This window comes from Pan paniscus, chromosome 2, assembly GCF_029289425.2.
Source record: "Pan paniscus chromosome 2, NHGRI_mPanPan1-v2.0_pri, whole genome shotgun sequence".
NCBI classification, from domain to species: domain Eukaryota; kingdom Metazoa; phylum Chordata; class Mammalia; order Primates; family Hominidae; genus Pan; species Pan paniscus.
The window spans coordinates 44005629-44018937 of record NC_085926.1 but is presented as its reverse complement, the minus strand read 5'-3'; the positions used below and the strand labels follow the sequence as shown (position 1 = coordinate 44018937).

General features: G+C 45.5%; 1 pseudogene; it reads right to left on the bottom strand.

The window, feature by feature from the left end:
• Positions 1-746: 746 nt before the first annotated feature.
• Positions 747-846, bottom strand: LOC112439399 (U6 spliceosomal RNA; annotated as a pseudogene).
• Positions 847-13309: the final 12463 nt, after the last annotated feature.

The following is a 13309-nucleotide window of genomic DNA, read 5'->3' as shown; positions in this document are numbered from 1 at the left end:
CCTCCAGTCTAGTAACAGGCAGACCAGCAAGAACCCAACAACCACAGCACTAACAGTGTGTCAGCTGCTGTCCAAATGCCTCACATCTACTGACTTCCTTAATACTATCAGCAGCCCTTGAGGAAGGTACTATTACTCTCACATCACAGAATGAGGCAACAACTCACCTCACTGGCTTCAATCACTCAAAGACACTTGGCTATCCAGTGCAAGCCAGGCTCTTACATTCTTAACCCCTATGCTATACACACTGCCCAGAAGCCCAACCTGGGGGGTGATCTGTGCATTTCACATGGTCACTGAACTCTGAGTCCGTTCTCTCCCTTTCTGAGCCTCAGAACAGAGCTATCTGTCACAGGGAAGCCACAAGGAAAAATGAACGTCTGTTCACCTTTTTGAACATGCCATGCTCTGCTGACCCCTGTTCAGAGCAGTTTTGCATGAATAATGGCTAAAGTCAAGGTTTTGATGGAGAGAAACAAACCCCGGACATCTTGTGAAATGTTAATCAGGGTGTCAGAGGGCTCTGCGTTTTGACAGAGGTTTTCCCTGCCACAGAGGGCAAGCACCTGCCATCTTGCTTCCATGAGTCACTAAAATAGCGTTAGCCCCACCTCCTTTTATAAGTTATACATGTTAAAGTGCAAGGTTGCAATAGAACATAGCACATGTGTAGAGAAATATCCATTCACATATGCATGCGCACACATGCCTTCTATTTGGATGGTTTTTCTTTATTCTTATTTTTTAATATGGAATGCTTCACGAATTTGCGTTTCATCCTTGTGACGGGGCCATGCTAATCTTTTCTGTATCATTTATTTGGATTGTTTTAACACAAAGAACCTGCACATTCTTCATCTTACGGAAGAAAAGACATGGACATTCCAGCCAGGCACTGTGCTGCGTACTTGGACGGACACAGATGGCTAGTCAGGGCTGACTCTGACTTGAGGTTCTCAGAGTCTAATAATGAGAAAGAAAGACCACTGGAGAATTCACTTTAAGACACTATGAGAGGAGTGCTCATTACATTAAAAAAAGGAGCTGCTGCTGGCCCTGCCAGGAGTAGAATGAGGGTAACTGGGAGTCAGGGAAGGCTTCCCAGAAGAGGAGACTGCTACCTGGGTCTTGAACACTAAGTAGAAATAATTGCCAGTTTGAAAACAAAAACATATGCAGGAAAACAGGCTGATGGGGAAGGGGTATTTCACAGCCAGAATGGAAGAGACAGGGGCTCAGAGCATGAGCTTTGGAGCCAGGAGGCCTAGGTTTGGACCCTCACCCCTACTTGCTGGGTCTGGGACCTTGAGCAATTACTTCACCTGTCTCTTTACCTGCAGAAAAGTGACTGCAGACTATCTCATTTAATTCTCCTTACAAAGAGCTTGGCCCACTCAGGACCTGTTCAATAAACTGCTTATTACAATGGTTCACAGACAGAGTAGACATTTTGCTTATTTTCTGTCATGACTATGTCAGTTTGCCCCTAATCCAATGTCTCAGAGTTCTGCAGTGCCCTTGGTTCCCAGACTAAGCCTTGAGATGTGAGTGAAGAATAACTCTTTTGTTTTATGCATCAACTGTCCATGTTCCCTGAGAATAATATGAGAATAAATAGTTGCTGATGTGCTATCACAAAGAGGCAGGAAAAAAACCAGAAGGCTCTGGGAGAGCACAGGAAAAGTATATCTTCCATTAGCTTTAGGAGCCTGTTATTTAAGTGGTGATATCCTTTGAAGGAGGTGCGGTGGGGTGGGGTGGGGTGGGGAGGTTGGCTTGGAGAAAAGGAAGTTTCCACTAAACCATGGTTAATTGTAGTGAACAACAGAAAACTGCTAAGAGAAGCCTTGGTTTCATGAAACAATTCACAAATAAATTGCCAATCAACACAGCTCCAACTCCATAGGAAACTCCTCTTCAAAACAGTGAAGGAAAAGAACAAGGGAAATTTATAATCTTTTTTTCGTGGGTGTATATCAGCCTATGTTTTTGACAAGCAGTAATGGGAAATAGGTTTCCTGCATGCTTCTATAATATTTTCCTTGCTGTTGGTTTTGGTTCTCTAACTTGCTTTCTGCTCCTCCCTACTCTTGGAACATTCAATCTATTTTGTGATCTTGACGTGTCTAGTGACCCAGACTTGCATGAGGCTTGCTCAGAATTTTAACTACCGTTTTCTTCCTGACTTTTCAGGGCTTTTAAGTTGCTCTGGATTTCCTGGCCCCTCATCCTTGGCATGAAAGAATATGAGGCCTCTTTACCTAGAAGGCGGCACAATGAATCAGCAGCAATGCTGATGATGGAAGGCCCAGGGACCAGATGGCTTTTAAGACAGGCTTTCACAAAAGGAACATGAGGAGAATGACAGGAAAGGTACAGGAGGGTAACCACGGTTTCAAAGGCACAGAATTTGAAGCTCCTGGAAGGTACCTTATAGAATAGTGCTTCTCAAAATTTAATGTGCACATGAATCATCTGCAGATTCTGATTCAGCAGGTCTAGGGTGTAGCCTCAAATTCTGTGGTTTTAACAAGCCCCATTGATTACATTTTGAGTGGCAAGATTCTAGATAACCTAATTTAATCATCTCATTTTCCAGATGAAGACACCGAGGTCCAGAGGGGGAAAACGACTTGAGGAAGGAAGGTCAGAATAAGAAGTGAGTTGAGTCTAAAAGCTGGGTCTGTAATTGCTGGTCACAGTGCCCTTTCAAAAGAATTATTTAAATAGCCACACAGACGATGGAGGTGAGGGACTCACCCTCCCCTCACAGTCTGCCTTAGGTAGGACGTCACTTGGAGAGATTGCTCAGTTTCGAACCCTAGTGGGTGATCTGAAGAACCTAAACCCTAAAGCAGGTAACGTAAAGTTCAGAGTGACTGATCTGTCTATGCTGAACTTATTTATTCAACTGGCCCTCTTGAAAGAATCAAAGAGGACTCTTAGGGCCAGAGGATGCAAGCTGTCTCCCATTACCTGTGGTCACACAACAATAAGGCTGCAGATTCTGCAGGAATGTGAACCTCCTGCTTTAATAAGAAGACATTCGGGCCAGGAGTGGTGGCTCATGCCTGTAATCCCAGCACTTTGGGAGACTGAGGTGGGTGGATCACTTGAGGTCAGGAGTTTGACACCAGCCTGGCCAACATGGTAAATCCCTGTCTCTACAAAAAATATAAAAATTAGACAGGCATGGTGGTGAGTGCCTGTAATCCCAGCCACCCGAGAGGCTGAGGCAGAAGAATCGCTTGAACCTGGGAGGCAGAGGTTGCAGTGAGCTGAGATTGAGCCACTGCACTCCAGCCTGGGTGACAGAATCGGACCCTGTCTCAAAAAAAAAAAAAAAAAAAAAAAAAAAAAAAGACATTTGCATAACACTGGTAATGCCACCATGTCTTACTGATTTGGGTAACAGATAGTAAGAGGCTTAGCTTCTGGAGTAGTCTGTCACTCCAAGTGGAGATGGGTCAGCAGGCAAAGTGATAGTAGCTCCCAACTGAGCTTACCCTCCAGCCCCATCCTGCTGTTGTCCAGGCCCAGGCATCTGAATTTGTATTCAACGTCCCAGCTGATTTTAATGTCCACCTAGTTTTAGGAACTGACAGATTAGATGACCCCTCAAAAAACTGCCATTTGGCCTGGGAAGGTACAGTCTGGGAGATGACGCTACTCTCTCAGTGAGGGGGGTAAAGAAACATCATGGTGAAGCCAGTGGCCCCTTCCCAGAGTTAATGATGCGCTCACAAGGGCAGCTAGGGACCCCCGCCCTCTGTCTCTGAGAAAGACCAACGCCACTCAAGGAAGGGCCAACAACGAGCTACCATGGTTATGAGAAAGGCAATCTGCATAGTTCAGATTTTATTAGAAATGAAGAAAGGGAGCAAAACTTAGGTTGTGATCTCAGAGTGTGAGAGAGGCATTTTTGGAAAAAGCATAGAAGAGCTTTTGAGAATTGAATGAGAAACATTTGATGTGGGACAGATTTTCTCTGAAAATGTGAGCAACCCGGTGGTTGAATTCTGTGCCCTGTGAAAAATACTGATAAGGACAGCGTACAGAGGACGGGGCCCCAGGCTCTCCAGCTGCCTGCAAGGAGGGGAAGCTTCCACCAAACGAGCCTCTGGAGGTTGAGGGACTGTGCTGGGGGAACTGCTGGCCCTAATTCTTACCCTCATCTCTGTCTTCTGCCACGTGCCTTTGCACTTCCTCCTGCTAAAGAGGGGAGAGGACCCTACTTCTGTGCTCCATCGTTAGGTTGGCCATGGAACTTGCTTTGGCCAATAGAGTTTGGCAGATGGATGGTGTACCAGTCTGGGGCCTAGGTCTTAAGGGACCTCAAGTGCTTTCACTTGCCTTCATGCTCTTCTGCCGCTGTTATGAGCAGAGGTTGTCTTGCTACCCTGCCAGTCCATGGGGAATGAGAGCCATGAGAAGCAGACCCACTCAGCTGACCCACCCAACCCTGGGCCAGCTGAGCCCTAGCTGCCCTGCAGCCCTGGGATAACACTTGAGTGCTGTGGAAGCCACTGAGTTCCAGCGGGTTCCTAACGCAGCCATGGCTGATGGTACAGGTGCCGAGAAGAAGTGGCAACTAGCACGAACCTCATCGGCAGCCAATTTGGCGCTCTGCTCAGGGCAGCTCCTTACTCCAGAAAACAGCTGATAATCCAGAGGACAGGACAACTTTAGTAAGGAGTCCTTACTGACTCCAATTTCATGATCCTTCTCTTGACTTTCAGCCCTTTGCTCACATTCTTACACAAAATGAAAAGAGAAACTGGACTTTTAATCATCGTGGCTGGCTGGAAAAAGTGAAACTTTTGCTAATAATAAACACACAATCATTAAGGCTTTACCATGTCACATGCCCTTCACCCAGGTCTCCTGGTGCCTCCTAAACACTTACTCATTCATCATCAGGAGGCCTGAGGCTTCTGCTCACTCAGCAGCAAAGACAGGCAGCTAACTCTTGGCCTGAGGGACCTTTTCGTAGGCTCCGGAGTTAATGGTTTTCTCAGAGGGAAGGAGGACAAGGAATTATCCATGGTCTTGCTGAAGAAGTAAGGCACTGACTGTAAATAATTTCCTATCCAGCCAACTGCTTGCCACATCAGAGCCTGGTATGGGTCTTAATCTTCTGCTTCTTTCTGACTGTGTTATCTTAGGGAAATTTTCAAATTTTCTGAGCCTCAGTTTTCTCAACATAAATCCTTAAGAGTTGCTGTTGGTGTTACAGATAATAACTACGTAAGAAAAAGCTGACCCTGTGCTTACACATGTAGGTACTCAAGGGTAGCTATTTTGTTCATCAGAGCACAGAGTAAGCAGGGTTGCCATGTGCAACCGTGTAGGTTGTTAACTGCACAAAGACTCCTGGCCAAGGAGGTAAATGGGGCTGAAATCCATCCTGAGCCCCACAGGCCTAGTCTTGCCTTCTGTGTGGCCTGCTGCTGTCCAGAAAGAAGGGTTCCTGTTTCTAATTTGCACAAAGGGTACATAGCAGCCCTAAGAAAAAGTCCAGGGTATTGAAGGTTAAAGATAAGTTTGTGCTGAAACTTCTCTGAAAGAAAGTGAAAAATGATCACTTTACTTAGTGACTTGCAAATAATTACACAGCTTAACAAAAAGTTGCCAGTTAATTTTCCATTTGTCCTAAAGATTCCAACTCAGTAGGTCTGAGGAGAAGCCTCAGAATATGCGCTTCTAGTCAGCATTCTCAGTGTTGTTTATATAGATCTAGGTTCGAGAACCACTGTGATGTTTTGGGTTCCCTTGACCCAGGCCTGGGCTCTCAGGATGTAAGAGCAGGTCAATCAAATGAACAAACAGGAAATCATCTGCAGCAGTTCCAGTGTAAGTTCCAGGGTTAAAAATCCAGAAATACTCCCTGTGTCTTGTTAACAAGAACTTTAGTCGACCAGGGCCTCCCAGTGGTTGGGCTGGGGAAAGGCCGTAGCATTAAAGGGCTGCATGGCAAAAGGGGTGCATGGCAGCTTGGGAGGTGGCCGTGGCCCTGACAAGGAGCCTCTGATGCACACTAATGATAGGAAAGAGCCTGGCCACCGAAGGCAATTACAGAGGATGAAGCATCACACAAGCCAGCAAGGCGGGGGAGTGCAGGGGGATCTTATTATCCCTCTGTCTTGCTTAATAGGAGTTAATAGTTGGAAGGGAATAAAAGAATGGTGTGTGAAGTTTAGTGCCAATACAGTCTAATATGCATGCTATGTTTTTATTTCAAAGAGGATAAAGGCCCAAATTTTATACTGAAAACAAATGTTAAAAATTAATTATAAAGAAGACACCAGAGGGCCTCAAGCCTGTTCCCTGGGTGACTGATTAAATGCCTGCCTCATTTAGACTGGTATAAACCCAATCTCTTGGAAGAAGGCCAAAACTATTTGCCAACGTCCACAGAGACTCTCCAAGAAAATGATCCTGGTGCCAGGAAAGAGAAAAACATACTCACCACCGCTGCCCGGAGCCAGCCACCGCCACAGGGTGGAATCCAGTCATGGGCAGGAATGCAGAATGCTGCTGCAAGGTCAACGTGGGTCAAGAGCATCCCTCATCACCTGAAATTGATTATCAATGAACGAAACAAATAAGGCCATTCAGGCCTGGGAGAAAAGCAGTCCAAAGAGTTCCTTCTCTCTGCAGGCTCTGAGTCGGGGAGGTGGGGACTTTTTTTTTAATCCCTGGATTTTGTTTGGTTTGAGACTATCTTCCCAATTCTCAGAATGTGCAAGCTTTAATTGAAAATTTTAGAACAGGAATTAAGCCAATGACTCCATTATCTTTTGAATTTTAAAATTACAGTTTAATGGCAAGATAACATTTCCTTGTTAAAATAAAACTAAAAGATTTCCAAAAATGCTGACATCCCCCTTCAATACTCCTCACTCCCAAACCCTAGTTCTTTCTTTTCGCCCCAAAGGTAACTGCTGTTAGCAGTCTGGTGTAGGTCCTTTCAGACCCATAGAAAACACGCAAACACATAGAACTGTTTTGTAGAGTATTTTTTCGCTGATGATATTATACTGGGCATATTTTTTGCAACTCACATTTTTCATTAAACCACAGGTCTCAGAAGTTGATTCATGTTGTACATATGCTAATTGCAGCACAGTGTTCCAAAGTATGTATACAATTACTCCACATTCAACATAAAAAAGTCCATGTTTCTTGGACTGGTATTTAGGGATGTTCATAATAAGGTCCTGACCTACATTTTCCAGTTTATTTCTGCCAGCTCCACACCCCACCCCCACTTCGAAGTAAACTATACACAAACCAAAAGGAACCATTTGCAGTTTCCCACAGGGATGGGCAGGCATCTCCATGCAGGGCTATCTGTATCCTCAGTTCCTCCTCATCCTGCAAGGTCAGCTCCCAGCTGGCAGTCATGACACCTTCCTTGGGACTTCTAGTTTACTTTATATGCCCTTATATAGGGTCCTTACCACTGTGGCTGGGCATTCAAGTAATTGAAGGGTTATTCTTACTTTTCCTTTTTAGTCATGAACTCCTTGAGGGGAGGAGTGTGTACCAGAGATACAACAGGGACTTGGCAAATTGTTGTTGAATTTTTTTTTAAAAAGAAGCCAAATCTTACACTGATTCTCTATATTGCTACGGGGAGGAGGAAGAGCAAAAGCTCAACTAGAAGTTGGACTATGGATACAAGATCATCCTTCCTTCCATCTGAAGGGCAGCAGAATATGCCACCCCAAAATATGTTTCTTTGGCACATGGATGCTTTTGAGCTAAAGGCCATTGAGAAACAGCCGACGCAGGCAAAGCTCCAAAAACAGGGCACAAGGTTTTCTTCTGTAAAGTAAATTTACACTCACAAGGAAAGTTTCCATTTGTAAAAGATGTCTTCCTCTTCCTGGTAAGGGAGAGGAGTTACTTTATATGCTCATGTATAGGGTCCTTACCACTGCTGCTGGGCATTCAAGTAATTAAAGGCTTATTCTTACCTTTCCTCTTTAGTCTAGTGTTCCCAGCCCAGAATCCATAAGCCCCTTTTCCTTTAGCCTAAGATGTTTTATAAACCCAAGTTCTGACCATCCCTCTGGTTACTCATCACTGGGTGCATCCATGTGTACACCAACAATACATATGTTAATAAATGTCTTTATTTTTTGAATAAGTTGTGAAACTGTCATTTGCCAGTTTAATTTACAGGGATCCAATTGCAGAAACTAAGATGAGGAAACTAAGATTGCCTCCCCTACACTTATCCATCCCTCCATCCATCTTTCTACGAATCCTTCTACTCCTCTTTCTCTCGTTCCTCTTCGTTGGCAGCCATGACAATGCATCCCCCCATCCCCCAGCCCCAGATCTGACTGCAGGGAACTTATTGACTGACCTGCATCATAACGTTGGGGAGAGACAGTGCCTGCGGTGCAGGCACTTTGCACCCCTGGGTCATTGCTGATGTGGGACCGTAGTGACAGTAATGGTGAATGCTCATTGGAGCTCATCTCTGAGCCATGAACCAAGAGTGTGCCATTTCCAGGAATTCCCTCAATGGTGGACAGCCTTCCCCTTTCCATAGTGCTTTCATTTCATTCTACTATGACCAAGGAATGGATAATTTCTATTTGGGTGTTAAAGGATGCAACTGCATGGAGAGACCAGTGGTTTGCCTGAGGGGACACAGTGGTGCCTGCACGAACCCTTGGGAATTCACACCACTATGAGCTCCCGTAGCCTTAGGGAGTGGAGGCTGAACAATATTTGCAGCCCTAGAGCTGCTAGAACAAAACAGGTTTCATGATCCCTCTCAACTCCATCTGGCTGTCTCTTGGTCTTGGAAGGTACCATATGCCCAGTACAATTTAAAAAATAGTTGGATTAAAAAAAAACAGACTATGCCACTTGGGAAAGATAGGCTGCTACCCTCCTTTGAATTCTCTTAGGTTCTGTGATTCCACCCCTCCTCAGCCTACCCACTTTCAATTTTATACAACTAAGAGCTCGTGCTGCAGCTCCCTCTCCCCCTCCTCCAGTGTTGGCTTGAACAGCACTGCCTAACCTGGAAGGCTGGTGATGCCTCTCCCTTAGTGCTCCTGCAGCCCCGAGGTACCCTATTCCCATACCACAGCTGTCCTGTACCCACCTACTCCCTGCCTGTCTCCCTAGAGGAAAGTGAGTGCCTGGGGAGCCAGAGGCAGAGGGCACTACTATCACAAAGGGGACTCAAGATAATGTGCAGAGCGAGTGCTTGGCAGTTGGGCTTTAGGCATTCCAACAGGTCAGCTAAAAAAGCAGATTCAGCCGAATATTCATTCAGCCAGCACTCTCTGGGCTGTCACCCCCAATTCCAGGAGTTGCATCCCACTCAGCTTCCCACACCTTGCAAAACCGCCCCTCTTTCTCAGCACCTGTGACTGCCCCACATGGATCTGCCAACCTTTCCAGGCCTCTGCAGGTGGAACTTATCTGGTATCCTCATTTCTCAGTTTCCCCCATATTCATTTTTGGAAAATAGGCCTTTAAAAACATTCCTGCGATATTATCAACATCCTATCAGCCATTTTTCTGGTTTGTTGCTTCTTTTTTTCCACCAGTTTCCACACATCTCCCTGCTTCTGTTCTCACTCTGTCCCCACTGCTACCCGTCTCCTCATATCCCCCATCTCTGCACCTTCTAATTCTCTTACCACCTCCCATGCGCATATTCCCTGTCTCAGACCTCCTGCATCCAGGGCAGCGCTGCCTATCGGGAGGGCTCTCCCTTGCCGTGGACCTGGCTATGATGACTTGGCCCCAGACGTGGCTGAGCCTCTCAGCAGTTCTTAACACACGATCAATTTTCAGGGATGCAGTCAGCATATTTTGGCAGAGAAGCACCTGAAAGCCAGCTCGGGAGTTACTGGGCAGGAACCAGCAGTTTGAAGGGATTAAAACAAACAAGACCTACCCAAAGTGTTTTGCTGATAGAACTGGCAGATAGAGAGGGCAGGTCTGGATATGGAGAGAAAAATAAACTTTCATCAATTTTGTTTTTCACACCACAATGAATGAACAATGGGTGCTGGCAATTAGAGCAATAACAGTAATAATGAAGAATGAAAGTTACACCAGTAAATGTAATTTCTAAATGTCAGATGGATATCAGATATATTCCTGTTTTAATGCCTAGAAGGTACATTAAAATCTAGGAAAGAATCCAAAAGTAAGCAGTAATTTGTGGTGCTTTTCAAAGAAAAGCGTGAAGAAAGTATTTTTTAAATGAAAGTATTAAAATTCCCAATAGGGTTAATTGACTATTCTAATTTTTACTTCAAGTATATAAAAAAAACACAAATATTACCCTGATCTTGATATGGATAAGAAGATAAATTACTTTCAACTCAGTTTTGCCTTTCGGATTGCTGCAGAAGCTCCTTAATAATATAGAAAGTGTATGGGGTGGCACCTGCCACCACACTAACCCCTGGGGAAGTCCTGCCCCCATCTTTTATTCTTCTTTGAGGAGACGAAGACATCACATATTCCCCAGAGGAGTAGAAGGTGACAGCCATAGATTACCCTTGTCCTTCCATCATTATTCCAAAATGATTGAGTTTTACATGTGGCTTTCTCTGTCAGCTGAGTAAGAACTCCGGGTCTTCCCACTGAGATGTAAGACTACTCAAAAGCATTGTCAAAATGTGTCCTGGAAGCCTGTGCTGGCATCATGAGCTACCAGCCCCTGCCTCAGCCCAGGGGTGAGTGGGATCCAACAGGAAGCAACCTGTCAGCTTAACACACCAAGCCAAACTGGCTATCCTTTTAAAAGCTGCCAGCATGATTTTTTCCTCATTATTTATTTTTTGTTGATAAGTAAAAACTGTACATATTGATGATGCACAACATAATGTTTTGGGATACGTATACATTGTGAATTCATCTCACAGTGACCCTCCTCCCCCAAGGGCTGGCATTTCTACTAGTGTGTTTCTTGGGGGAAGGGTCCTCCTTTGCTAAAACAGCGTGCTATGAAACTGTAGGCAAAGGGTTACTATTACTGCTTGTGACTGCCGGAGAAGTCAGAATTGTAAGTGAGCACACCTTCTCTGGTGTGTACTCAAGCCCTTCAACCACACAAGTTTTCAGGGATGAAACGCAAGCCGGCTGTCCACACGAAGGGGCATCGACGTTATCCCTGTTGTCCCATTAATCATATTTAACGCCTAAGTCTAATAATGTTATCTTTGCTCCCAGTTCCAAGAGTGTATAATTTAACCACAGCAATTTTCCCCAAAGTGTGAATCAGGCTCATACACTCTCTCTCTCAACTTCCTTTGTGCTTCTAAATTAGAAAACCAAAATGTCACTTTTCTCAGATATAAAATCCTCTCAAGGTCAATGTAAAAGAATAAAGCAATTAACTTCCTGGGTAAACCACAGTATGGTGTTAAGAACACCATACCTGAAAAAGCGGTTAAAAAATAAAACCCTTTCTACAAACGACACCCCTTGTTTGAGACCCAAATAATGAATGCAGTTCCCGAGGCTCCTGTCAAATGAACAACCAGGTAGAGGAGGCTGCTTCCCCCTCTGTTGCCAGCTGGCTGCAGGATGTGCTGTTTTTATGCTGCTGGGCACACTGATTGGCTGTTTGATGAGGCAGATCTGTGGCTAGTTTCTTTGCTTTTCTTTCTTTTCCTCCCTTTTTGATTCTTTCTTTCAAGTTTTGTAATAAATCAAGTTCCATTTCTGCATGTCCGGTGGAGCTATTACGGTCTAATAGGTAACATGAACTCTATTTGCTGACTACATAACATTTCGTTCTCTTATTGAGTCCAGTAATCAGGAAGAAACAGACCTATATTGAAGTGAAAAGAGAGGCAGCAAGGTTCCAACTAGTTACTCAAATCTTAACATTTTTTTTCCAGGTTTGATTGAAAATAGGGTTTAAAATTTGCCATCTCCTGCTTCTGCATAAATAAAATGCAAACATATTTTGATTTGTACATTTCTTTGCAATAGTCAGCATTGTGTCTCAAAAGGGTAAACGGAGCTGCTTACCATGTTTGATTAAATTTCAGAACCACAGCCTGATGCACACAGGACCCAGCCTAGAGCCCTGGAATTCTCACAACCATGGAGGCTCAACAGTCTGACCCACGACTAAAGGTCCTAAAACCCATCCAAAGGCAGTTAGTGGTTCTTCAGAGGAGCCTGACCTCAGAATACAAAATAGCATGGGGAACACAGCTGCCAGGTACACCAGGCAGTATGCCCCCTTAACACATGTAGGGTACACCCCAAAGCACTTCCAGATCAAGGCCTCGGCTGGGCCCATCGCCTCAACAGCTTTTGCTTCAGTAAGAATGGGGCACACGTAACTGAAGGTCTGTGAAGTTTCTGTCCTCTCGATGGCCACAGGTGTGTCTGTACAGCTGTGAGCCATGGGTACCCACTAGACTTGAGGGAAAGACAAGCCTGTGGTTCAGAACTTCCCTTGAATTAAAACCCCTGGAAAAACTGGCAATGGGCTCTAATGAGGAGTGGATACACACAGACAACAGGTGTGGTCAGTAGCCCTCTCAGGCACCTTGGGTCAGCAGGTTCCAAGACTCCCCAACTGTGCCAACCCCCATCAAGTCACTCATTCTCATTACTCTCCAAATACATCTCCCACCAAATCTCTAGGCATTCACCTCCCCCACAAATGATGGCATTCCCCTTCTCCTTCCAATCTCACTGGTGAACCCACATTTCTTAAATCTGCTCTGAGAACTACAGAAAGACCTCAAAAAGCAGCAGGCTCTGCAAAAATTCCCAACTTCTGCCACAACGATACCCAGCTGCACAAAGGACTGGGCATGTCCTCCTCCCTCCTTTTGGGTGTAAAGAGGCACCCAATACTGAAAGTCAAGGAGGGTGCAGCTGGGTGAGGTGATTGCCTGGTGCTAGGGACTGGAGGGACTGCGTGTAGATGAGAATAGGTGCTGCCTGCCACTGGTGCTTTGAGCCCACTCTTCCCCGTGAGCCTCTGTTGCAAAATTTCTCAGCCGTTTTGAAGCACTTTTCTCATCTCTCCAGCCGGGGGTGGGGGGGGGGCGGTGTTGGGGGAGAAGGGGACACCGCCCTGCTGCTTTCTTGTGCTGTGATGAATGCCTCAGGGTGACAAACAGTGACTCTCAGCTCAGTCTCATCGTCTCCTCGTGTAGGGCAAAAGCAGCCCACGGCTGGTTCCCACAGCCCCAGCTGGCAAGCAAAACCCTCAGGCACCAGGTGAGCCCAGCAGGGCGTGCCGTGGGCCGGAGAGCTCTGCAGGTGGTGGGAGGTGTGTAGGTGTAGG